Genomic DNA, 26,070 nt, shown 5'->3' with positions numbered 1-26,070 from the left:
TTGTACACAATCCACTAGGGAATAATGCAAGGCTACTGTCTGTCTGAATGTGTCTCTGTTTGTGTATTCGGGTTTACAACTCACATTGGCAGATGATAACGTATGAAAATGAACATAACACTAAACATTAAAGTTTAAGTATTTTACTGTATTTGAAGCCCATCTAAAAATGTAAGTATATGGTAATGGATATTGGTCCAGGTGAAAATCAATATTGCAAAGATAATGTAAAGTTTTTACATTGGAACAAAAACTTGTCTGAAGGAGCATGATTAATTCTTAACATACCAGAGGTTGAAGTGTACATAATGGTTTCAAACCAAGATTTGAATAAAGTAGGCTACCTATCAAAACAATTTAGAGAGCTAAAACATTCATATTGAATAAATATTATACATATTTAAAGTGTTATTATAGCTCATTTGGCCATAACATAATCGCAAACATGGCTTTATATGTCTATACAATTTGAAAAAATCTGAAAAGCTCTCTTGGTCATTTTGGTGATAGTTTCAGCTTCTGATTGCTAGAATTAACTGTAGCCCAAACTAATTTTCAAACAAGCACAACTTTACCAATAGGTTAAAGGATAAATGTCAACTGTTGGTTTACTACAATTTACTGAAATATAGTACATAATGGCACAAAAATATAATCGTGGTAATTTCACAATCAACACAAGTGTACTGATAGCTCTTCATTATTTGGTCCCCATACACTTTCACCCAATCACCTGTCATTGCTAAGCTAGAGGGGCGGGATTTACATCTTAGGTTGCCGCTAGTTGTGGTAGCAGTGTTAAACTTTTGATATTTACATTGAGTTATTATGCCAATCACTTTGTCAAACGCAGTGACCACCAGTTTGACAAACACATTGCAATCAGTAGAAGGTAACCACATGGGTTGCGATTTTATTACTGTTCCAAGTCGGTGCAATTTATAAAAGTTGTGATGCTATTAGCATGCTAGCAACTTCAACGGCATGAAACTGTAGGCTATACTGTCTTACTGTTGTTTGCTAAGCTCAAGCTAACATTATCACGGTATATGAGCTTTGGTTTTATTAAAGATATTTGTCCCCTTGTAGGAGTAATGTCTCCCGCCTTCTGCATCATCGTTCGGATCTGTGGCTGCCAGAGCTCGGTTTCGGACTGTTGGACAGCGTCCAACCCGAAATCCACTCAGCGTGTCCTCCACCGTTCATCGCCAATTCTCCATCTCCTCTTTGCCCCTGCTCCGGCTGACCTGCCATGGATTTGTGAGTACCTACAGCTAACCTTATATGCATGTCTTAGTTTGATATCTTCTACTCAGAAGTTACACAGGCTTTTTTTGTTGCTCTCTTTAGGGAAACTTCCGTCATGCAATTTTTTTATGAATTAATGGACACTATTGCAGCCCCTTCCTAAAGGGTGCTTTTTTTGGAATGGACCGATAATTCACTGTACACTTACTAATCAAAGCTGTGCTTTCTTGTGTCCTGAGCCATACACCTGCCATGATAACGTTGCGTCCTAGCAGTAGGCCTATTGGTTCAAAAGCTCACACTTGCATACTGGAAAAAAGGCCTCACCCTGCATACCATTTGGCCATGCAATGATCACAACTGCTCACACTCAACACTGCACTTTCTTCGGTCTTAAGTGATACATCCGCCAAATAAAAGTATGTTTATTCTAGCAATTTGACTTAACTGAGTACTGCCTCTAAGAAAAAACATGGGGTGACTTTGTGGCAATTTGTTATAGGAGAAAAGAAAATGTGAATATATGAACAATAATTTGATCACTGATTTTATAGCACATTATCTGCATATATTATATGATGCAGCCGTTTGCATTTGTCTACATATCCACACTGAGATTTATTCCTTTGCTTCCCCTAACTTTGAGTAAAATCAGGTTGAATATAGTCTGTGTGTTATGTGTTTTTTTCCTTTTATGTTTAAGAGCTACTTAGCTTCTTCTCTGCTACTAGAAAGGTGATCCTGGGGGACCAGTATAATTTGCAAGAGGGTGCTACATGACCAACAGAGGCAGCTGAAGAAGTAAGACTTGCTCATTTGGCCACTTACTGTATACTGTAAAGTGTGTTTTCAGTTTTACTTTATTAGGAAACGTTACTCTGACCCAGGCTTGCACTCCACATGCAGAATGGATGCACATTGCACTATTAGACTGGGACCGGCCTGTTAGCGCCAACCAGTTGAACTACAGGAGCCCGGGGTGAGTATGTTGAATGGAAACAGGGACCTGTATTAAGGCAAATGCTCTTCCTGTTGGAGCCTTGCGATGTAAGGTCATTCCATAGATCAGAAGATCTACTTAATCCGCTCTACGGCCCCCCCTGGTGCAAAACAATAAGCTTGAGATTTTCCAGTCCTGGCAACAGATAAACATCCAGGAAGGCAGAGGAAGAGCAGAGCTGACTCGAGAGCCCGGCTGTTGCCGTGGAGCAGTGTTGAAGATAATGTGGTATGACATGCCGTTTTGATCTGGACTGCTTTAACACAAGACACGTTAAGCCATACACAGGGAAAATGTAAGTCTGTGCTAATTACCTGAGTGAGTCAGACACAGAGGGGGGGAGAGAAGGAGAGTAAGGCTAAGCTCAAGCGGCAAACTTCCACACCTTCTGACCTGCATTACCGCCAAGCCACCTGCTTTCTCCCCGTGCAACGTGTTGCTGCGCTAGCCTGCCGTCATTGTGTTGTTGCTCCAAACTGAGATGTTTGGTGGCAGTTTAGCTTTGATATGACAACACTCGTTTAATCTTCTTTTTCCTTGGTGCTTCATTGTGTTCCTTGAGATCTCAGAACCCCTAGCTTTCATTTGGATCTGAGCGTGAAAAGAAGGGAAGTCCCACTGGGGACATTTCTGAGTCATCTAAGTTGTCTGAGGAATTGCTTAGATCTCTAGCAAGCTAATTGGACTCTTACCAAACCAGAGCCTCCATCTACAGTGTGTTTCATATGAACCGCTGACCAGGTGTGACAGAGAGGCCTTTCAAATGTCAAAGCCAGATACGAACACAATGCGTAGCACACCTACTCAGAAGCACAGCATGTGAATTGTGAAATTACCACTGATAAATATAATGAACAAGACCGCCGAGCCGCGTCTAAACCTGCTCACTGTCTCTGCTGGGTGCGAAGGCCATAGCTCAAATTGCCTCAGTCAAGGCATCTATGCTCTTTGTGTGCAACAATAGAGTGTGACAAAATAGAAAGGATAGCTTTTCTAAAATGTCAGACGGTTGGGGTCCCGCTGAATTTTCTCCCCTCTCTCTCTCTGTGTCTATCTTGATCGATAAAGTTGCCTTTGACAATGCTGCATGTTGTCACCATGACATTTGGTCACCCTTCCTTTTTCCTTCACCTGGCTCGCTGCTGAATAGGAATATAACAATGAGATTTAATACAGGATCGATAGCTACACTCCAATGATACATTCACTCGCATAATGAATACTGATGGATTGAAACAAATACCTGCATGGGGAATTTGTATTCTGGACAGTGTGTCTGTAATAGCCTTGCCGATGATGTTTCATTACGGTTCTCCGGCTTGTGTGCTTTTTCTCTCTATCCATACAATCAAATAAAGGATATACGCATGATTTAATCAAGGCTATAGCAGTAACGTCAACCCAACCTCTTGTGTATTTATGAAGAGTGCTGTGTGTGTGTGCTTGCATCTATGTGATCTCATGCCCATGAATATCATGCCATTGTTTGCATTTCATTCAACAGATATAGGCTTAGTGCAATATGTATAATAAATACTGAAAATGAATAGATCTTTAACACATGTCCGTGTGTGTATATTGAGTTATGTTCCCGGGGTGAGCATTCATTCTGTTTGTACTGCATGCATGGATTTGTGACTGGAATATACATGTGTGGTTTATCTGTATTTTTGCATCGAGTCCATACACATAAATTGTTTACTGCACATGTTGAGTGCACTGTAATAGTATGTTTATACTATGCATAGAAGTTTGAAGGCATGCCTTTGTATATATGGATACATTGGCCTGTGTATGTGTGTGTAACCATGTGTGTATCAGTTATGCTGAATGAATTAACTTTTAATAATTGGATGTGTGTGTGCATTACTTGGTGCATAACTTCCTGCATTCTGTGAGTGGCAATCTCTAACACATTGAGTATCCTCCAGCCTGCTGTTGTTTGATAGTCAGCTCAGTGCATTGTGGTGTTTGGGCTTTGGGCCCCGCGTCTGGGCCCCTGCGTGACTGACGCCTCGAACGCCCACTGTTTAAACATCTCTCCACGTGTTTCCCTTTTGATCAGCGTCTGCCATTCTTACTGATTTTCCAAATCACTGATGCTTGTCAAAGAATTAATTACCTGGATCGTTGCTCCGCTGACTCCGGCACCAGCTGCGGGGTTCACTAGAGAGACCTCGGCATTCTCCCAGCATTCCCGGCTAATCACCCACAATCCATTTCAAAGTCAACCTGATTGGCTCACTACCCGGAGAATAATGTGGAATTAGACTACATCCTGACAGTAACAGTTTCATATTTGCATACAGTATACGGCAGATTAGCTTGCAGGAGCCCGCCAGTGGGAGGTGAATATCACCATCAGCGCCAGTGCTAATGGCAGTTGCCTCCTACAGTTTATTAGATAAGTAATGGTGTAAAGCGTTGTGCTAGGCCCACATCCTCACTGTGTTATTAGCTCATGTGTAGCACAATGTGTTCATTAACCGTGGTAGATGAACATTCCAACATGCAGACCTTTTTTTTAAAGATGATTTACCTGATTTGTTCACAGAACTATCTTTATTTTAACAAAAAGCTGCACCTCTTAAATGTACTTGTAGAACGCTGACTTGTGGATACCTTATAATAAACAGGATGGGTTTGCCTTAAGGGCGTATCTGGCGATGCAGCTTGCTGTGAGGATGCATAGGCAAACAGGCTATAAATACACCCAGTCTGCCCGTTGGTTTGTCGGTCGGCCTGTCTGCTGGTGTGTCTGCGGGGTTGCAGCAGCATGACGTCAGCCGTGCTCTGAGCACTCGCTGACCTCTGTCACAGCGAGAGGAGTGCAGTGTGCTCCAGACAGCCATATAACAGTGTAGACGATGCAGGCATGGCATAAACACAGAGACCTGAGTGCAGAGGGAGATGCGTTACAACATGTTGCAGCCGGGGACGGACTATCAGAAAGGAGTGCAGACAGGCGGGCTGCTGGAGAGAAGAAAAGATACATGCTGACAGGTTATACAAAAATGGAAATCAGTTAGGTCAGGAGGAATAATTTTCAGAGAGAGAGACATTCTTAAGTTTGTCTGTTCAATACACACTCAAAGCCAAATTCAAATACAACTGCACTTTTTGACTGAAGTAAAGAGATTTTAGGCTAATTGTGTTGCTTTGGTTATTCTAGCCACGACTCGCTGGAACAATTAGACTATTAAGCTCTGTAGACAGCAGATGAACTAACCAGTTACAGTCATTGTAAGTGTGTGTGCTCACATGTGTATCTGTCTGTGTGCGATCATTGTAGTCATTACCTAGTTTCCATTCCTAGCCTGAAGCAAAGTAAGAAATGGCAGTGTTTCATTCTGACAACTTGTCATTCAAGTAGTTTATTTTTTTGCCCCCAGTTTGCTTCAAAGGCTGTCCGACTTTGTTTTTATAATACCTCAGAGGTTTCCGTCAGTTTTGTGGCTGACAGCAGATAGAGTTGCATATCAACGGTAAGTAAGGTTGTTATATTTGTGTTAATTAATTAAAATGATCCACCTCTGAAAGGCTCCTCAGAACAACACCAAGTGCATGAGTTCAATTTTAAACCCCGCTAATATTTTCCGTGGCTTTAAATTTGACACGAGATGAGGAACTGAATTTAACTCGGGGCCCTGTATGACCTTATATTCGCTTTGGAGAGGTTTTTGACACAATGTTCAGCGAATAAGTTCTGTCAGGCTTTCGAGCCATCGTCCTTTAACCTTTCATAATTTTAGCTTGCTCATTTTATTCTATGTCTCATGGCATGATTCAATCCCTCATTCCACAGCGGCCTCAAAAATTCAGCAGGTCTCCACAGGCTTATTTTCTACTCCAATCCTATTTCACAGAGACACTGCATTGAAAGTGCTTTTTGTGGCTCACAAATACCCTATTTTTATTTACAGTGCCTCAAATGGAGAATATTGTTTTGCCTTATTTACCTGCAGTTGCCTCAGCACTCTGAATTCATTTTCTCTGAATTTGGGCAACAGAAAGCGTTTTTTTCCTCCAAATAAACTCACCGATGGAAGACATCCATAAGACCTTAGGGCCAAATGACATGCCCAGAGTAGGACGTTTATTTGGACGCTGCAACAGATTGACCGCCATTTTGGAAAGCCGCTTTAATCTGCTGTCCTAATATTTGCTTATTGAGATCATGGCTCTGTCAAATGTTTCACTTCATATGTCCTTGAAAGGTTGTGTAATGTATCATTTTTGCTTCCAGTTAGCTGTCAAAGAGGCAGGTGGATGGTCTGCTTTTGTGCATTTATGTTACAAATGACCAGTTTTGTGTAAAATATTCTTTTCAGGGCTAAAGCATTATCTCATTTCAATTTTTACTTCTAATTTATCTAAGGTCTTTGTCATTTCTGATGTTGTACAATACGCTGTTTTGATCTCAAGTGCCTCGCAGGAGCACAATGTATACTTTCTGAATGTTGTTGTTTTATTGTCTTGCAATACCATGCTTATCTATGAAGTGGTTGCATTAGAGTAAATGTTTTCGTGCCATCTATCACTTTTTGGTTAAATTTGGATATCTAATTATTGAACTTGTCATTTATTTAGCCAACATCCCTTCTTCGTTTTAGTATTTCAAACCATTGTGTACCATGGCTTGAAAGCAATCGGGTGAAAACACATTGCTCGTGCCCTGGGCATTGCTGTTCACAAACCTCATCTCAAGTCAGAGATATGGTATAACACCTTTTGGATCCATGAAAAAGCACCTTGCACTGAAGTGAGAAATTGGCTATGAGTCATTATGCACAAACACCAAATGTCTTGGCATTTTCTGTCCCTGCCAAACAATCATCTTCCTCTCCTCTGTCTATTTGCAATTAATGATTGAATTTCAGTCCCCCAAAAATCCCATTTCTGCTTTGTGTATGTATCCCCAATACACACAGCTGCTACCAGAACACACGGCAGCATGCACAGCAAAGCTTATCTCCAGCCTTTATATGGGGGCCTATGGAAACAGTCTTGATTATTTCCCTCCTTCTCCAAAGCACCGCTGTGTGCTTTGGGATTAGAGGCTTTCTGTGGCGGCTGCACATGCACACTCACTGGCTGCAGGCGAGAGCGAGCGAGCGGGAGAGAGGGAGTTCTTCTGCTCAATAAACCCCCCATCTCCCTCCCTCGCTACCCGCTCAGTCCTCAGCCCACCCACCCCTTCCCCTTCCTCCCTAGCTCCCTCCTCATGCCCAACACACTAGCCAGTCCTATGAGTATTACATCACACTGATGTAATGTCTAACCAATCACAACACAGCAGCGCTAAACCTTCCAGGATTATTGAAGTCCGTAGCAGAGAGAGAGAGAGAGAGAGAGAGAGAGAATATCACTCATACTTTTAAGAATAACCTCTGGATCAAAATTGCCTCCAAACACACAAGTCAAGGTGCCTTCTAGACTTGTACTAGGAACTTGAGAGTTGGAGGAACCCAAAAGAAGCCAGATGATGACTTCCGTGATCCTCCATGATTTGTTTGTCAAAAACTCAGTACATTTGATAAAAGATAAACAATTCAGACTGGCTAACTGGAAATTCATTCAGTATATTTGTGTTAATGAAGATGATGAACATGATATTGATAGTGTTGATGTAGTTGATCAGGGCAGTTGGGAGTAAGGGTGGAATTCATTCTTGTGATGTTTTAGATTCATATATGAGGCATTGTTGTATTTTTAAAATGTTGTCACTGCTGGGTCAGTTCTTGATTAGTTAGCTTGTTTTTATTTTGTGGCAAAATGCTGAATCTGACACAGGGATCACTGTTAGTTTCTCATTTCATACAAACAGTGAACTTTGGTGTTGTTTATTTTGAATGACTTACTGTAGTATTCAAAAACATGCTTAATTCATATGCTATTTCGCATGCCACATTGTTGACATCTGCGTTTTAGCATGTTTTTGTTTTTGTATGTATCCAATTCACACAAGTTTGATTATCTCATGTCACTTGCCCAACATGCCCCTTCAGTGAGGTGTAATCTGAGTGAAATTAGCCAATTATCTTGTCCTAATAATGTGTGTGTGTGTCTGCTCCTGGATGTCAGGTTTAGAAGGTGGTCTTTAGTGTCCTCTGAGCCGTGTCTGCCTATTAACTCACTTCTTTGTCGTCCTCTGTCTGTGGAAGATGAAGAGTGTCTATCATGGTGATTGGCAATGCATAATATCTCTTTTTTTTATACACACCAACACGCCCTCCCCCTCCAACAATCACCTTTTACCACTCAGACACACATACACACTCATGCGTACATACACCCTGCAGGCACAGACAGTGTAGCTGCAACAGCATCAGCTTGCCATTTGCTGTAGAGTGCACGGTGTATGACTGCCACACCAGTACACCGAGTGTGCCATTCTGCTGCTCTGGGAGCCGGAGGGGGAAACTCTCACGTATGTGCAGTGAATATATGTAGCTTCAATTGGAACACTACAGGGAAATTACTGCATTGTGTGGGACAGCACGGGAAAGCTCAGTTCTGCCAGCAGAAGTTTCGCTCTGGGAGTGATGGAGCACTGATGGGATACCAGTAGCCAGCGTGCTGAGGAGAAATGCTCACTTCCAGAATCAATGTTCCATACCACCTATACTTATGTGCACTTAGACTGTTTTACAGTGCAGTGGTTAAATTGCAGCTCTTTCAGTGTTGCCACGATTTCTCGTAGACTGTATAAAACTGGAAGTTCATACCAAAGTCGTCAAGGTAAAACAGTTTTGATCGGCCTCAAGGGAACTTCCAATTCCAAGTCAAAAGCGTGCACAGCAGTTTTACAGGGGCTGACATCAGGTTTCATATTTAGCCTTGTGTGTTTGTGTGTAGGCACAACTGAGGTAATTCTAAAACCCTCTTCCTTAAAGCCGTGTGTGTGTGTGTTAGTGTGTGTGCGTGAGAGAGAGCTGGTTGTGTCGGTGGTGTCAGGTTTGCTTTTTGCTTCAGGTCTCAGTGGGGGCGGACATTGAGAAAACTGTGGCTAGTTTACCTGACACACTCCTAATTCCTCCCCACCCCCCGGGAGCCTCCACCGCCGGCTTTTATTTTTTTGTTTTGCTTTCTCATTTGAACCTCTGCCAAATGGTACGAGGCCAGAGAGAAACTGCCTGAACGCCTGCCTCGCTTCTAGTACTACATCCGGAGTCAGTCACTCTTGCTCTCTCACTCACTCTCTTGTTCTCACTTTCATTCTCATTCTTGGTGTCTTTTTTTCCCCTTTCAGATCAAACAACATGCCCCCGCTCCCATTTCCTCCCCCTTGTCTCATTCCCCCCCTCTCGTAAGCACACCACCGCGTTCGCCGTGCAATATATGCAACTTTGGATTGCAAAACAGGTAGAAAAATGAGACATTCTGTAGCGCGGGCGTCTCATTAGAAATATATATTCAAGTCATTCCGAGCGCTGCTTTCAAATTTCACATACAGAGACGGGGAGGAGAGAGAGAGACAGACGGAAAGAGAGAGGAAAGATTAATGTAAATCTCAAAATAAGGAAGGCATTAATATTTCATTAGTGCCTCTTTTTTTCTCTCTGAGTGACAGAGGAGGGGAGATAGTGGCTGATTTAATGATTTTAGAGTCTCTTCTTTTCATTCTTTCTCTCTCTCTCCCTCCAATGTCGCTGCCTCCCCCAGTTTCCCAGTCAGCAGATGGGCTTAGCCTCATTTTTTTTTTATGAATCCTCACAGACCCAGCTGCACATAATTACAGTCAATTCTGCCTTATCTCTCAAATTAAAAAGATTAGATTATTTGTGAAAGAAATGTATGCAGCTCCTCTCAGCTGATAGTGGGCACTAGACTACATAGGCAGGTTATATGCATTATACCCCCCCTCACCCTTCACACACACAACCATATACTTTAACTCAGTGTGCAGATCTTTACTTCATTTCAAAACAGATAATATGTCAATGTGCGTTACTATCTTCAATAAAGTCTCTGTTTTGAAAGAGTATCACCCATGTTTTCACCTTTTCGCCAAGTACGGTGTGTATCAAAGCATACAGAGTCATCTATGAATAAGCACTGACTATGCCAAACTGTGAACCTTTGTGGGACTGATTCCATATCAGGGTTGTAGATTGCCTCTTGCTTTGCTCAGATAAGATACAGCCAGGTGTTTTGATACACCAGTCAGCAAAGCTATGCTGTTTTTGTACTGCATTTTGCTCATTTGTCCAGCCTGTGTTAACATGTTTGTGTGAAAATAAGGAAAAAGGCAGTAAGCACACAATATCCCTTACATTTTACAGATGACTTTAAACTTTTTGATGCAAAAAACATTGATCCAAGTATTCATGTGAATGCATAAATTATTTTTAATACAAATCTCAATCAAATAGGCTGGGATGTGGAACAATACATCAATTTGCCTTTCTATTGATCTTCTACTGTAATGTTGTTTGATTAGTCTGCTCTAGCTTCCAGCAGAAACATTCACTGCTGAGTGGGAATGCAATATAATCCAGTTTTCCCTCGAGCCACCCAAGGGATTAGTTTACTCACTATCACCCCCAGCATAACCAATTGATTGGCTGATTGAGAGCACATTCATTCCAGGTCATGTACTGTATTCAGCTCACAAGCAGTGGAAATGTTCCTCAAATCTGCATGGATTCTACTGACACTGCTGGTATTGATTGTTCTTTCAAACACTTATTTGATTCAAGGCTGAGTTGAACATTCTCTATGTTGTGTCTTTGAAGGAAAATTCTAGCTTAAACACTTCAACATGAACATGTGTTTTGCATGGTTGCAGCAAGGGTTTTTCTAGAAAAATATCAGAACTCCTTGATTAGACCCACAGCAAGGAAATGTACATTTCTTACAGAAAAAAATGGCATAGCAGGTAAAAAAAAGGCGTGCAATAACACAGAATAAGCTAACATATAGAAAAAAAGCACACATTAGTTAGACTAGAATACAGCCCCGCCCACTTTCTGGCAAAAACAAGGCAATAGTTTCTTCGTTTTTTAATCTGCTGAGTCATATATTGCACCTCAAACAATAAATACATCCAAAGTTACAGTTTCTTTACTTCCTCTATGGAAAAAACCGACAGTGAAAGATAATTCAGAAATCTCAGTTTACGTGTTAGCCTGTTGCCTGCCACTCGTCCACCGGCATCGTCCCCTATTTATTCGGAGGTCCATAAAAACAAGGCTGTCTATGCCGTCTGACACTGTATTTGACACCATTTTCATAATTTTGGAGTAATCACACCGTTTTTGACGAACAGAAATATTGTTTTCTGGCATCACTTTAAAATTGTACGGGGAAAATCGGCATTTTGGTAAGAGGGCGCACTCCGAAACCCGGAGCCCCTGTAACCCAGTTAAGACAAAACCCTGGTTGCATTGTTTCTTAAAAAAATCTAATTTAAATGTAGGTTTTTACATTCTTAGCTATATTGCATTATTTTTTAACAATAATTTTGTGAGAATAACAGCATAGGTTTCTTTACAAACAGTAGTCTCAATATTCCAAAAAGCAATTCTAGGATTTGGCAAAATGTAGGGTAGTAGAGCAAAAGGAGTCCAGCCTCGCTCTACTTTTCTTGCAACTCAATGCTAAGTCATCTGTTAGAGCACTGCATTGGCTAACGTAATATTTGTGCACAATCCAGGCTGAATATTTTTTTTAAATTTATAACAACGTCAGAATTTCAGTTTACCTTGCAAGCATCCAAGCAGAGGAGAAAGTTATTGCTCAAGGCTGATTTAAATTAATGTCAGTCAGTCTTATCCAAAGGAGTTTAACAATGGAGCTCACTAATCATGAGTGAGACACCGCGTGGAGAGACACTTGGCAGCAATCAGATCCTTCCAGTGATTAGCTGACCATCAGTGCAAGAGGTGCAACAGCGAGCAGTCTTGTGTAATGAATTAAATCACCTCTGCTTATTCTGTCATTCACTAAACTAAAAAGTCTGATTTAAGTGTAAAAAAGAAAAAGGAATTGTGTATCAGAGGTTGAGTTTTTCTTTAAAAGGCTGCAGTCTAGCCGGTGTTTATTGACATTATAGAACTTGCGGTGAGATACACGATGTTATTTTCCTCAGATGTTCTCAGAGTAGAAAGGGTGTGACTGACAGGGCTTATGGTTCAGCGTGCTGCAGGCGCCGTTTCTGTCACCCTTAATCACAGTGTGTGATTGGACAAAGACACTCATTAAGTAAAGCGGACTAAAAACACATGTTTGTCCTTCAAATACGCATCCCTTATCGATCAGCACCATTACGCACCGATTAAATCTCCTTCTAAGTGCTATTGGAGATATTTGATTGAACTATTTGGTAGTGTTAGTGGTTTGCTGATTAAACGTGTGTTGTTTTTTGATGTGTTTTAAATGTAAGGTCTGCTTTGTGTTCGCCCTGTTTTATTACAGTATTTTTGCCATTCTGCAGACATAGTTTTGTTATTGATCATTAGTCAGTTTCACGAGGGAAAGCACCATCAATAGAGGTGACTTTGGCACTTAAACTGTCACTGGGGAAGTATAATGAAATAAGCTCTTTAATGGTCGAGGCATCGCTGAGCTCTATGTGATAGGAAGCACTCGGTTGCGTAGGATATACAGCTTGTTGAGGAGTGGCATATTTCAAAGAGACACCTTTTATTCCATTTTAACACAGCCATTATACAGTGACTATAAAGTGGACTTTTTCCACCGCACATTATAATAATAATCATCATTATTGTGTAATTAAAAAGAAGTTGCTGTAATGTTGCACATAAAACTTGAGCTGTTGTGCGTGGTGCAATGAGTTCAAGGATTTAAGATGGAATGGTTTAACCCTTAGTGGTCTCATCTAGGCTGGAGAGGACACACAGACAGAGATGGAAAGATTTACATGCAGAAAGGTTAGTTGAGGCTTCACTGTGCAAGCATTTGTTTCTTACCGCTTGATGTCTGTGAAGACAGTCCTGCTGTGCCGTGTTTGGTCTAAACAGACATTCATGTGGAGTTGGGAGGATTTCCCTATTCAGGCAGGGAACAGTGAGTACACTTTACATTGCCATGCTGCTTTGTGTGAGTGTATGCATGAACTAAATATATTTGAACTCAAATGACCAGACTCTTTTGCAGAGAAACGTCCTTACTTCCCACCAGACCTCTCCTCTCCCTTGATGTCTACTGAACTGCTTTCCCATCGACCCACATTCCCTCCTCCTAACCTTCATATAGTCGCACTCACACAAACACACAAACACATGCTCTGTTCTGTCTGTATTGCCATCAGCTAAACAGATGTGCTCGGTCACAAGATTTCACAGTTAGGGAAATGTTTCATTGATTATAAAAAATCAAAGAAATAAACACATCCCAGTAGGGAGGAAATAGGCCAGATAGAGCATTTATGAACATCTTTTTCTTTAGTCAAGCAGGATGTTTCAGTTATCTTGGAGCCAATAGGTTGTTGTGATGATGAGACTGTCAGCAGAAAGCTATGAAAACAATGGTCAAGATACTTCCCATGTGCACAGAACATACATAACCTGCTTTGCTAAAACGAGAGAATAGACAGAACAGAAGAATGACATCACTGCTTCAAATCTCCGATTTGAATAATAGCCTGTGATAGAAATCCTTCATTACGATAATTTTTACCGTATGCACTGCTGCAAAACAAATAATAAATAAGCATCCCTCGGTTTTGACGTATAATGAATTAACATCACAGCGTATCTTCAAGCTATTGTTAATGTTCGTAACGGGAAATTCCAAGCAGCCCTTTTCCTCTACATTGCATATTCTTGAATGCAGGAATGAGGCTTTTTTTCCACAATGTAAGTCACAAATTTCACCCCCTACAAAGGGCTGCAATAATTTTTGGACAGCGGCGCTCATCACATTCCCAAGAATTATGGGAAGTGAAGTAAATAGAAAAGTATTTTAATCGACTGTTTATTTCCGTTAATGAAATGTCTCCCGTTTTATCTGGTCCCCTTATGATCCATATGTTAATGTCTAATATGGAACTATTTATCTGTTCAATTTGCCCCTCTCTCTCCCTCTCTCTCTTTCTACCCTTCTCTCTTATCTAAAATTGTGCTGTGAATTTGGCACTGTGAATGATTATGCTTATCGCCCTGCCCCTAGACCTCATATTAAAATTTTGTGGCATGATTAGCCTATTTATCTATATAATTGGATTGGAGTGTGTGCTTAAGTGTGTATGTGTGAAAGCTGCTGATTTAAAGGACCCAAAGAAATAAATACCAGGAAATATGGCCAACACAATCGTGTCTTTAATGCCATTTGCATACAATCAATACATCCACCGTTGAATTTTTTTGGGAGTCTAATCAACTTATACTTGCCTGTGAGATTACTGAAAGGAAAACAACCTCGGGCATGGTGTAAAATGAGACAACATAGAATGTACTATGCTAGGGATTAGTGTCATGAGACCAGGGAGATTTGCACAGGCAAAATGTGAACACTGCAACACAATGCATTACAATAGTTTCCGGCGTGGTGTAATTCATGCAAACATCCCTAGGCTATTTATACCACTCCACTAGAATCTAATTGTGTCCAATATATAATCCAACTAAGAGTTACAGTGGCAGGGGTTCAAGTCCTGTTTAACATGAATATTTAAGATGTGCGGTGTTGAGGACAAGTGTGACAATTTGTGTGTGCCTCTGTTTCATTCACTGAGGATGCAGAGGTTTGAATCGAAACAGTAGACCAAGTATTATTATATCAAGTTAACTTTGTGTTTTGAAAAAGAGAGACAACATGTCAAACTGTTATAAAAAATAAGTGTAATTTTAAAATAGCCCATCCTGGCGTGTTTTTGGTGTGTATTTGTGTGGCGGGAGACCAATGCACTCCATTAGGGTGTGGTCTGAGAGGCATGCCTAACATGAAATTATGTACTTGTGATTTGAGTAGCACAAACACACACACTTATGTGCGCACACATACTCGCACTGTTTAGGAACACAAAGTAAAGGAATTTCATTAGCCCTCGAAAATTGATTGGTTAATGTTTTTCTTGAATCAATAGCATCTCACTCAGTTTACTAATTGGATTACTTGTTTTGGCTCCAGGATGTCCAAATATCAAGGTAATGTGGATTGTTTATGAAATTATTACCTTGAAAGTAGAGGGCTGATGTCAGTGAGTAATGCGCCCATATTTATGCATCTCCCGCAAACACCAGATGCTTTCACAAATCACTCGCTATAACAATATAGGTCGAGCTACTGCTGGCTGTGAATGCCTGTAACTGGGATATTAATAGCCTTAATAGTAATCATTAATGAAGCTGTCCTTATTGAGACTGCTATGAGGACACGCTTGCCGAGTGTTTATTAATCAGGGAATAATAAGTAATCCGTGAACATTAATGGAAATGGATGAGACTAATGGATGACGCCTGCTCTCTCCCACACTTAAGCCTCAGACTTCATTACTGACAGGCAGATTAGTGGGAAGGAGAAAGAGCATAACAGACTCCACCTGTGAACGCACATTCTTTCTCTCCCTCATGTGACAACATGATGGAACAATGTCAAGCTCATTTGCTCTTCAACAGACTATATGTAATTAACAGTATCCTCTCAGAGAAGCTGCACAGAATAAAATGATTAGACATCAAATTTGGCTTCTTCAACGCTTCCAATCGTATGCCATTCTCTCACCAATGCCCTCACCGCCTCGGAAGCTACTGTGGATGTTTGTGTGTGTCCTCTGTGTGGCTGATGCATAATTCTTTTTTTTTTCTCACCTTCTTTCCCTAGCCATGACAACAACAGTTGCTCACCTCGCACTAGCTGTTGCAACACAAAGTTGATTTCAGCCAGACCCTGAAATGTCCTTTAACCATACTCCATGAGCACACACCCAGGTCTCATCGTACATCATCTGGATCTATTGTAGGTGGGGGAGTTCTGTAATCCTTAACTGTTCAGATTGCATATCGCTATCGCATCAACCAAAGGGTTAAGCACTTACAGAGAGACATGACGATACAAAGTTCCCCCTGCTGCACTATAACATGCTCTGTGAAAGTGATAAGAGTGTCTGATCATGCATCCCAGCATTCTATATCAGTCTCTCTATAATGGATCCCCCCAATGACTCCTTGCGGCTGCATTATTTAGATGGAATAAAACGCCGGAAGGAAGGGAGGAAGGAAACCGGGACTCGGTGTTCATCAACCAGGGAGTGTGATCTTCTAAATGTTGACTGGAGCCTGTAACAACGACTGTAGCTGCATACATACACTACCCAGGAGATTATTAGGGTGAAAGACATCCAGGCTCTCTATTTTGGTTGCTACTAGTATGTGTTGTGTCAGTTTGGGCACAAGGTGGAGAGGAAAGAGCAGAAGCGGTGGCAAACAAGGAAAAGTTTTCTGTTATCTGTTTGGGTATGTTGAAGTTTTATGCTAGACTATGTTTTGGCCCATTGGCTACATTGACCGACTGCTGACAGTTTTACCTCACAGACATGTGGGTGGGATCTTTCTTGTCAAGAAAGTTGAGTTACAGACCCTTCCATTCAAACAGCTATTGGTTAAACCCTGTGGAAATTGAGCTATTTGTGTATTTGGTCAACTAAATATTGTTTAACATTTTCAACCAAAAATTGTGTTTTGTTTGTGTATCAGATTAATTGCTCAGGTTCAGGTTATTTTTTAATACCTGTAGGTAGATTTAGTTTGCAGATGAAAAGACATGGGATCCATACGTTCCCAAAACAACACAGACAAATCTCTAATAAAAGTAGACCTTGTACGATGTGCAAGTTTGTATGAAAAATGTAAGAAAGTAGTGAAAAAATGAATCACAATCTACCTAATCCATACACCCATCCATATTTGAGTTCTTTACGTTGCATCTTTTGTCTGACCAGCAACCAAAAACATAAAGCTATTTAATTATTAATTACATAACTTATAATAAAACATGAAATCCTTATATTTAAGAAACTAGAACCAGCCTATTATTTGAATGTGTTGCTTGATAAACTTAAAATGACTTGCACGGTTAATCAACTATCAAAAAAATCTGTGGATTGACTAATGGATTATTAACCAGCAGTTTCAGCACTAGGTGCTATTACACTCGCTTGGCTCCATACCCAAACCTCAGACAGATATGCTTATATTTTGAACACCCAGACAAAACACGCATGACAGAAGTGGTTAGCTTTGTTTTTGCCCATAAGCTGCAGAGACAGCAGAGGCCTTTACAGCCTGCAGGTATGACACACTGCAGCTTCACCTGATGTGACACACTTACAGTAGAAGTGACTTCCCCACGTATCTCTGTCCTTCAATTGCTCTGAAATCATGACAATATTGGAAAAACAAACCAAAATGTACTGAATACTGCAGAGTATTTGTTTTGGTTTTAAAAAAAAGAAGATGCTGAAATCACACGACAGAGTATCAGTGAGCTGATGTGATTTTCCCCAATCTGAGACAAACCCAGGCCGAGGAAATTTCAGGCTGAATACGGGGACCTAATTTTACTGTCAGTGAAGCATGGGCAACAGGGCACAGACTGAGGGATCTCCAAGCCGTGTGAAAAATGCCACTGATCATCATGCTCAAGCTTTTTTTCTTTCTGTCATGGCTGTCGCCGGCGAGCAAAGCAGAGCCCAGCAGTCTCCATCATCAGCCTCAGACCCCGGGGACAAGAGAAATCACATTATATCTGCTGTCACACAAAGTCACTGTCAAGGTGTGCTGGAGAGAGCGCACAGCGGCTCTGGTGTGATGCTGGGGACCCAGAAATACCTCAGACGCCTCATCTCAGCCCCCGGCTAGAACCAAGCTGCAATTCTAACAAGTGAGACACATTTCACAGTGATTTAAGGCAGAGAAACACCTCTCTCATCTCGTTTGTACTTACAAAACTCTTGTGTCTTAAAATTCTGTGTGCCGAGGTGAAGCTGGAGTGTAAAGAGTTCAACAGAAGGGATATGCAATTTAGTTAACCTTGTGTTCACTTCAGGCACTTCATCACAATTTGATAAAGAGGGTTTCATTTTAACACCGGCTCGCCCCCTCCAGGTTTTCTAATAAGAGGAACTGCCTATCAAACCTGGGCTTTGGATGATGAAACTGCAGTGCAATACTGAGCGGAGAGGTGTAGAGTGGAGCTGTGTGTATCAGTGTGCTTGTTCAGCACACACAGGCTCATGCTCTCACTCGCACACACACATTCTGCTCTGCTGACCATGTTGTGTTGATGGGCTTCCAGAGGGACGGTGTCTCAGGAGGTAGAGCTGCTGCCCAATGCCAGACAAAACTAGGATTGTGTTGCCATGCTGGAGATGGAATTAAACGTACACACATAGTAACGCACAACACTCTGGAGGAATGTGGTGTCACTTCACTCATTCAGCCATATCTGTGAATCAATTTATCACTTTTTGTATCAGTCACTTCAAGCTGCCTTATGTGTAATCTCTGTTCAGTTGGTGTGGTTTTCGAATAATGCTAGTTTTTTTTTTTATGAAGCTGGTGCAGCGAGAGAGAAAAACAAAAGGGATAAGAGTGAAAAATCGAAAGGGACTAGAGAAAACAAAGAGAACTGTTGTTGCTTCACTGTGGTGCGGCTACGTTTCCTTTCCCAAACTGAAAAATATCCAGTAGCTGAGTAGGATGAGTTTGTCATTGTTTAAGGCCCTTCAGGGATTGCATCTCATAAACCTTTCATAGAGTGTTTCCAGCGCATGTGAGGCATTTTTTAATTCCAAAGTCTTTGATTCTCTGGAGAAAACCAAGGCACTGGAACTTGCCACAGCGTGCTTCTACTGTATCTATGCCCGCCATCTGAATTCCCAGGGAACTTAAAAGCACACGCTTTGTTATTCATGATCACTGTAAGTTTCCATGGGCTGTTTGCCTTTCTCCTCCAATTTGTGTGTCCAAGTCGTTAGTCATTCAGCACAGCGTGCTGGTTACAGATGTTAATGACAGATCGGTTTAGATTGTTATTCAGAACATTAACATCCAACAGTGACTGACGGCTCGACACGCCCTGGACCTCTGGCTCTCTCTCGCTCCCGCACCAGCGCCAGCCCACCCCTCCAGCCCACCTTTCACTCCCTCACCACCAGAGTGGAATCAGCAAAAACAGACCCCCAATCCCTCAGAGAGGCCAACTCTATTTCATGTCAAGAATAGCAAATGGGCCGGGTACGGTTAAAAAGTTCCCTGTGCGCTTTTCTTCTCCCTTTTAAAAAACTAGGCTACAGACGCGTACCAACAAGGTGCATTTTATAGTTTTCCCCACAGCTGGTGATAAATACAATCTGCGTATTGCTTTTGTTCAGCACATTTTAAAGCACAGAGGCTTGTTTTCTATGTCTAATAGGAAATATATACCCATTAACTAGGAGGAAAACAATTTGTGCGTCTTTGAATTTGTTCTGCTTCAGTTCCTGGAAATGCATTTACATGCTGAAATATTATTAGAAGCAGGACATACATACAGTAATTGTAAGGTGATAGATTATCACCCAGGATAAAGAAGATGTAGCTTATTCACTGTGTTAAAATGAGGCTGTATTGTGTAATCCATCTAAGTTAGGTTAATTTAATCAGGGACCACCATGCTTTAACATACTCTTTAGTCACACTCGTAAACATACATGTGGCAGATAGTGCTGTATTTATCATGGGATGCTATTTGTAAAAATTGAGCATAGCAAGCACTGCTGTGTATAATAGTGGATGGTACTGTAGAGACATTTTGCTGTGCATGTTATGCTTTTCTCATCTTTGAGTAAATGGACGAGGTTGATTAGCCGCTGCTCATTATGACCTGGCTGGTGGAGTGATTTGAGCCTTGCAGATCTGGCCTCATTTCCCTTCATGTTGCTGCAAATTAAATGGATCCCATGTAGCACTGAAAGCTCAAAGCTTGGCCTTGGTCTTCATCTGATGAAATGGTACATCTGTTATGGGAAATAGGATGTGTGTGGTGAGTGTGCATGTGTGTTTGTGTGTGTTAGAGAGAGAGGATGCAATGGACTGAGAGGGAGACCAGAAAGAAATGGAACGGGGGAATAGTAGGCAAATAGATCAATACACCCACTTCACCATGGACCTACTGACAGAATAAGTGAGGGAGAAGGTGAGAAATGATGAGATCATAGCACTGTAAATTCTTCTTCTTCTTCCTTGCCAGGTGCACCGAGTTTCTCTGTATGTGGAGGAGACCCAGTAAGGCTGTAGATCATGGGATCAGTCCTGAAGACAGGACATTAATATAGTGATCCATTTCTGCTTCTTCTAGGGGAAGCAAGATCTCTTTGATTCAACTCCAGGAGCCGAGCACCTCTGGGTTCCACAGTGGCAGGTGATGTATGAAGTGGCAGCTCTGTTTATGTGTGAACAGTAACCGAAGAGAGGAAGGGAAATGAAAAGGGCAAAGAGAGGGAAGAAAGTGAAGGAGTGGTCCTGTGGCGCCATGAACAAAGTGAGGTGTTTATTTTCAGCTCCTACAACAGTGGTCACAGCAGCCCATATGGGGCATTTTTCACACTCCATGTGCACTGTATATGTTCTTACTTCCCAGATGATGAAAATCCCAGTTTGGAGACGAGGTTCTCCTGTTCCACCATGTTTGTGCTGAACAGGCTTTTCTGAGGCACTGATTCTTTATCTCACGGTTTGTGAAAAGAACAGGCGAGCCATCCCCTAGCCATGCTTTCAATGGAGGTGAGCTTATGTGGCACACTTACAAGAAAAGACAATGACAGACATTCATCAAGTGGAGTATTGAGTTTCACAGGGGAAGTGCTGATGGGGGATCACTGACAATGTCCTTTTCACATCCTCATTCATAATAAAGAAGGCAAACGTTTTCTACCTCAGCACTCTCACTTTTAGTCAAGATGCACTGATAGACGCCTCCACAGATTTGATTACCATATGCAATAATCCCATTTAAGTATATATTTAATTGAAATGGATTAAACCAGTTAGTATTCCAGTGTTCAGTTGGCCGCCTTATGTTTTAGTCTAATAATATTAATGACTGTAAGACAAATTTTAGTTTGTCAAATGAAATGAAAATGAAAAATGAAAAATGTAATGCCTTTTGTGTTGGTTCTCAATATCATCGATTGCATTTTAATTATCCAGTTTTCATTGTAAAAAATAAGAGTTTTTTCATACTCCCAATTCCTAACTTACTGACCAGCATTTTAATAAAAGCACTCTTATACATTATATACAGTATCTCTCTATCCCTGTCAAGCACACACAGTGCTAAGCCAAAATTTGCAAGCACATAATGATTAGGGTACTATGGGTCAGAGAGAAATCTGCATTGAACTCCATTAGCACGTAGCTGAGAGAACACCCAGCACAACTCTCACCTGCTTGCTTCAAGGCCTCCCAAATAGGCCCACATCACCAGTTTCCTGATAAACATGCACACACACACACGCTTATGCAGGCAAACACATACTCATACAGTAACCCTCAACTCTGACCCGACTAAGCTAACAGGATGTGTTGTGCATTTATAAACATGAATCTACAGAGAATAAACAGATAAACATGGAAATGCATGCACAACACTGCATGTTATGTTGAGATTCTGTCCTCTCAATCATGGCATTCAGGCCACAGATGAAGTGTTTTTACCCAAATGGAGAGGAAATGAAAATAGATTTGTTTTGAAACTCGAGAGCCTCAGTTCCTTTGTTAAAACGTGCATTAATGAAAGTCAGGGCAGCATCGCGATGTACAACTTACTGCCATTGTCATTACAGAGTGGGTGGGAAGGAGGAAGATTGAGACGGAGTCTGTGAGAGCTAGTAAAAGAAAATGAGACAGTTATGTGTGGCGTGTTATGCACAACTGTAAGAACCAAATCAAGCAGCAAACCGAATGAGTGGTAGCGGTCTTCGGGGAGAGCCAGTCATCTCCATGGCATTAAGTGGAAAGACAACCTGACAGCTAGCTGCTGCGCAACATGCTGTCAGACTACCGAACCTGCATAAAACCTTGTTATTAACAGCATTCAAACTTTTGTTGTAAAATATATTACGTTTTCTTAAAATGAATTCAGAAGGCTCTTTACTATTATAATGTCATTACAAAGCGTGGCATTAAACAAGGCTCAACATCAACATACTGTATAATACCTACAAGGCTGGCCAACATGGACCTTTGGTCAAATTTGGAGTCCGTTTAGTCCACTACTTACTCTCATTTTGGTACTATGTTGGGCTATTTTCACTAGCTGGTCACTAACTTTGTCTGTTATTTGATGCTGGTCAGGTAGCAAATACTGTTTATCATCGCTAACACTAACACTAACCCTAACCCTAACCCTGCCTTTTATCTCCCTTGGAGCAATATAAATCTCAATGAACATTGATAGTTGAAGATTGGTGCTACAGAACACAAACTGTACAATGATAGTATTATATTAAACCAAATAAATTATATATGTAAGGTTACCTTGAGCATTTGCAACTGCCAACATTGGCATCGTAATACTGCTACGTTTAAAACCATCATTTCAATCTAATGTTCGTGAGACCTGTTCAACTATAGCACTATTTAATAATGAATAACCGACTGTATGGCACATGTATTCACACATAACCGTTGCTCCCAAGTTAATGACTGTAACTGTCACTCCGGGATCTTCCCTGTCCAATTCCCATTGCTTCTTATATGTCTCATCAGGCTGATAGCAGTGATAAAGATGAGTATCACTCAGCCCCCTCATCTCGAGTTCATCTTCTTCTAATGCTTTGAATAAATCCAAAGTCATGAGGAGCATGTGACTCCATTTTGTAAGTTATTCAATTAACTAATGAGAAACGTTGTCTCGTTAATAACTGATCGAGGATCATCATTAAAGCATAATCTAACAGCTACGTTACTCCCTCTCCACCCGTTCCCCTCAAACTGATCATTATACACCAAGTCGCACAGTCATTGTGGTATAGTGGCTTCTGAAGTGTTTCATCAAGAATTTCCATCCAAGGCAAAGATCAAATTGGAGGATTTTGATTGATGTCATGGAGCAGAGAACAATCAAGGATTTGTAACAAACCTCAGTAAAGCAGTTTTAAAGTGTGCTTAATGATGTATACCTCTTTTGTTTTGCATATTTATTTGATATTCATGAAGTGTCCAAGCACACTGACTTGACATGCGTCTCCATGGTGATAAATTATTAAGAGGAATTTTCAGTGAGGCAGTTGAAAAGCAACTACATTAATAATGAAGGAGTCTGTGTACTCTTATAATTGTGTTATTTTCCCTAGAAAATGGTGTGTGCACCAGCCTTTCATCTCACTTTTGTTGTGTAGATTTGATATGTGGACACTAGTCAGCACTTAGGAGCGTGTTCTTTAAATGGGGCCATTTGGTATAATTTCAGACGTGATGGGGAATGGGGATTTACCAAGTTGCTCTCGTTGGTGTTTTGCACCGTGATTGTTTAAACTAACACACTTTGCCTGAACAGATTTGGTTTTGTTTGCCTCCTTTTACTCATCTCTTAGGATGTACTTATAAACCAGACAAAAGGATGGGAAAATCTTTCTTGTCGCTGTTCAGAAATTCTGGTCTTTTCTTCCCAACAAGATTACCCCTTTCGATCATTTGCCAACCCTTGCCCTATTGGGAGGGTAAGCCCTAATGTTAAACCCTTGGAATAATGCTGGTGCTGAGAGACTTTGGATCACATTAATAGTCTTTTGCCAGGCTGCGCCACACCACCATGAAATGCTGGTAGTTTTGTCAGGGAGAAGTGTAGCGCTGTTTTCGACAGAGTAGCTCCAGTGCTGGTTCTGTGAGAGGATTGGAGAGGACATGTGTAATGTGTGTGAAAGGATGTCCTGTTGAGTGAGAGCCAGCATCCTCTGTGCCAGCTCCTTACCTCTCCACCATCCCTTCCTCCTCCTCCTCCTCTCACTTTCCCTCTCTTATATTTCTCATTTACTTTTTTAGAAGCACACGAAGCAACTTAAACACACATTTTATGCCCCATGTCTCACTGAAGTGCAAACACACACCCACACAATCTGTCTTTCTTCTTCTTCTCTCTCTTTTTTCCCCCTCTTTTCTCTCATCCTCAGTCAATTATACAGATGTCTAATGCTTTCTCCCTGCTGTAGGGAGCGGACAGAGCATCTATCATCCCCGGGGGAATGGTGGTGATGGTGGGGGGTGCGAGCCCCACGCTTTGCTCTGCAGCAGAGCGCTCGTTCCTCTGGGTTGGAAGGACGCCAGTCGACTGGGGATCAAACCTTGGCCCTCGGCCCGGCAGCAGGCTTCCACGGCTCCCTCCCTTCACTACCAAATCTGGGCCACTTCCATGTGGGCCAGCAGCAGGCAGCTTTTTTTTTTTGCTAGTATCTAATCTGTTGTTTGTTCTTGCGAGTGTGCTGTCGATGAGCAGAGAAGGATGTTGGGGAGGAAACAGGGGAGAAACATGCCGCTATCAGAGATACCAGCAGAGCCTCTGTGGCCTCAAGGTGATGTTTGCCAATCAGATTTCTGGGGATTGAATCAGTAGGATACGACATACAGGCCACCAAGCACACTGGGGGGGGGGGCATGTTTTACAGTTCTGTCAGGCCATGATTCCAAAAATAATTTTAACATGGTTTTCATAGCCAGTCAGGGTTCTCTATAAAACCAACCAAACAGGTTAGACATGTGCAGTAACTTTCTCTGTCTTCCCTCTGCAAACAAGCTGAGAGAGAGCAGATTGTGGGGTGAGTTTTAGTACGTTCTATTTCTTTGCAAAACAAAATATGGCAGACAAGTACAAGAAGACCTCCTCAATATATAAGCCAAGTCAAAGGAGGTAATAGAGGTAAGGCTGAGTTCATAATCATAACAGACTCAATATTTCATCACTTCGCAGATACATTTCTGCCTCGCTCGGCCAGTTTTGCTGACTGGAAATTCAAACATTACTACTTTCAGGGGTTTCAGGGTAACATTCAGAAGCAAGATTTTTTTTGTCAAAATACTGCTGGCCTCTTGGGGCCTGTGATGCCTTACCTCTGTGTTTTTACATTTTATAACCTGCCTAGATTCAGAAACACTAGAATAAAACGTATTAGCAAATAAATAATGCAGCATAAAAAGCTTTGTAGGATGTATTAACTGTCAAAACGTATTATGTTCACATCATTCAGGAAAATAAATAGATACTGTCCATTGTGTAAAACATCCATAAAGAAAATTCCACTTCCTACTTTGTAACCAAACTGCATACAACACTAATGTACAGTACAATCCATGATTTGATGTATAGATAACATCATCTCAGTATAGTACAACTCTATCTGTCCATATTCCAAGAGGTCAAGGGTTAACAGGTGAAACTGGATGCTGTGTCTGTGTCTGTGTGGGTGAACATAGGAGTGTGTAATCAATACACATACGCAGTAACCATGGCCTGTTAGAAACATTCCTGCCGTAGGGTGAGTAAGAAACCAAAACTTCAGAGTGTAAAGGTGGGGAAGGGGTTGTGTGGTCGATGCTGATATGTGATAGTGGTGGTGGTGGAGAAAGAGGGGGCTGGAGGTGGATGCAATCCTGAAAGGAGAGTGAAATAATGATCCTGGCATCCCCTGCAGTTCAGGTACACCATAACCTCTGCCTACATCTACTGTGTGTGCGTGTGTGTGTACTCACAGGCACTGCAGCAGGCCTGAAAGAGTGTGTGTGGGGGGGGAGAAATGGCAATTCCCAGCTGTCAGCCTGACCTGCAGGTTAGCCGCTGTACTTCTGCCTGACCGGCTGTAAAATTAGGAGCAAACAAGGTGC

General features: G+C 41.5%; 1 long non-coding RNA gene across 1 annotated transcript; it reads left to right on the top strand.

Moving 5' to 3' along the window:
- Window positions 1–777: 777 nt before the first annotated feature.
- Window positions 778–25,386, top strand: LOC134881875 (uncharacterized). The gene is made up of 4 exons (XR_010168087.1): window positions 778–892; window positions 1,090–1,260; window positions 20,552–20,614; window positions 24,405–25,386. It is a non-coding gene; the product is annotated as an uncharacterized LOC134881875 (long non-coding RNA).
- The last annotated feature ends 684 nt before the right edge of the window (window positions 25,387–26,070 follow it).

Source organism: Eleginops maclovinus, chromosome 19 (assembly GCF_036324505.1).
Source record: "Eleginops maclovinus isolate JMC-PN-2008 ecotype Puerto Natales chromosome 19, JC_Emac_rtc_rv5, whole genome shotgun sequence".
Classification (NCBI taxonomy): Eukaryota; Metazoa; Chordata; class Actinopteri; order Perciformes; family Eleginopidae; genus Eleginops; species Eleginops maclovinus.
The sequence above is the reverse complement of the archived record's forward strand: the minus strand, read 5'-3'. Positions and strand labels throughout refer to the sequence as shown.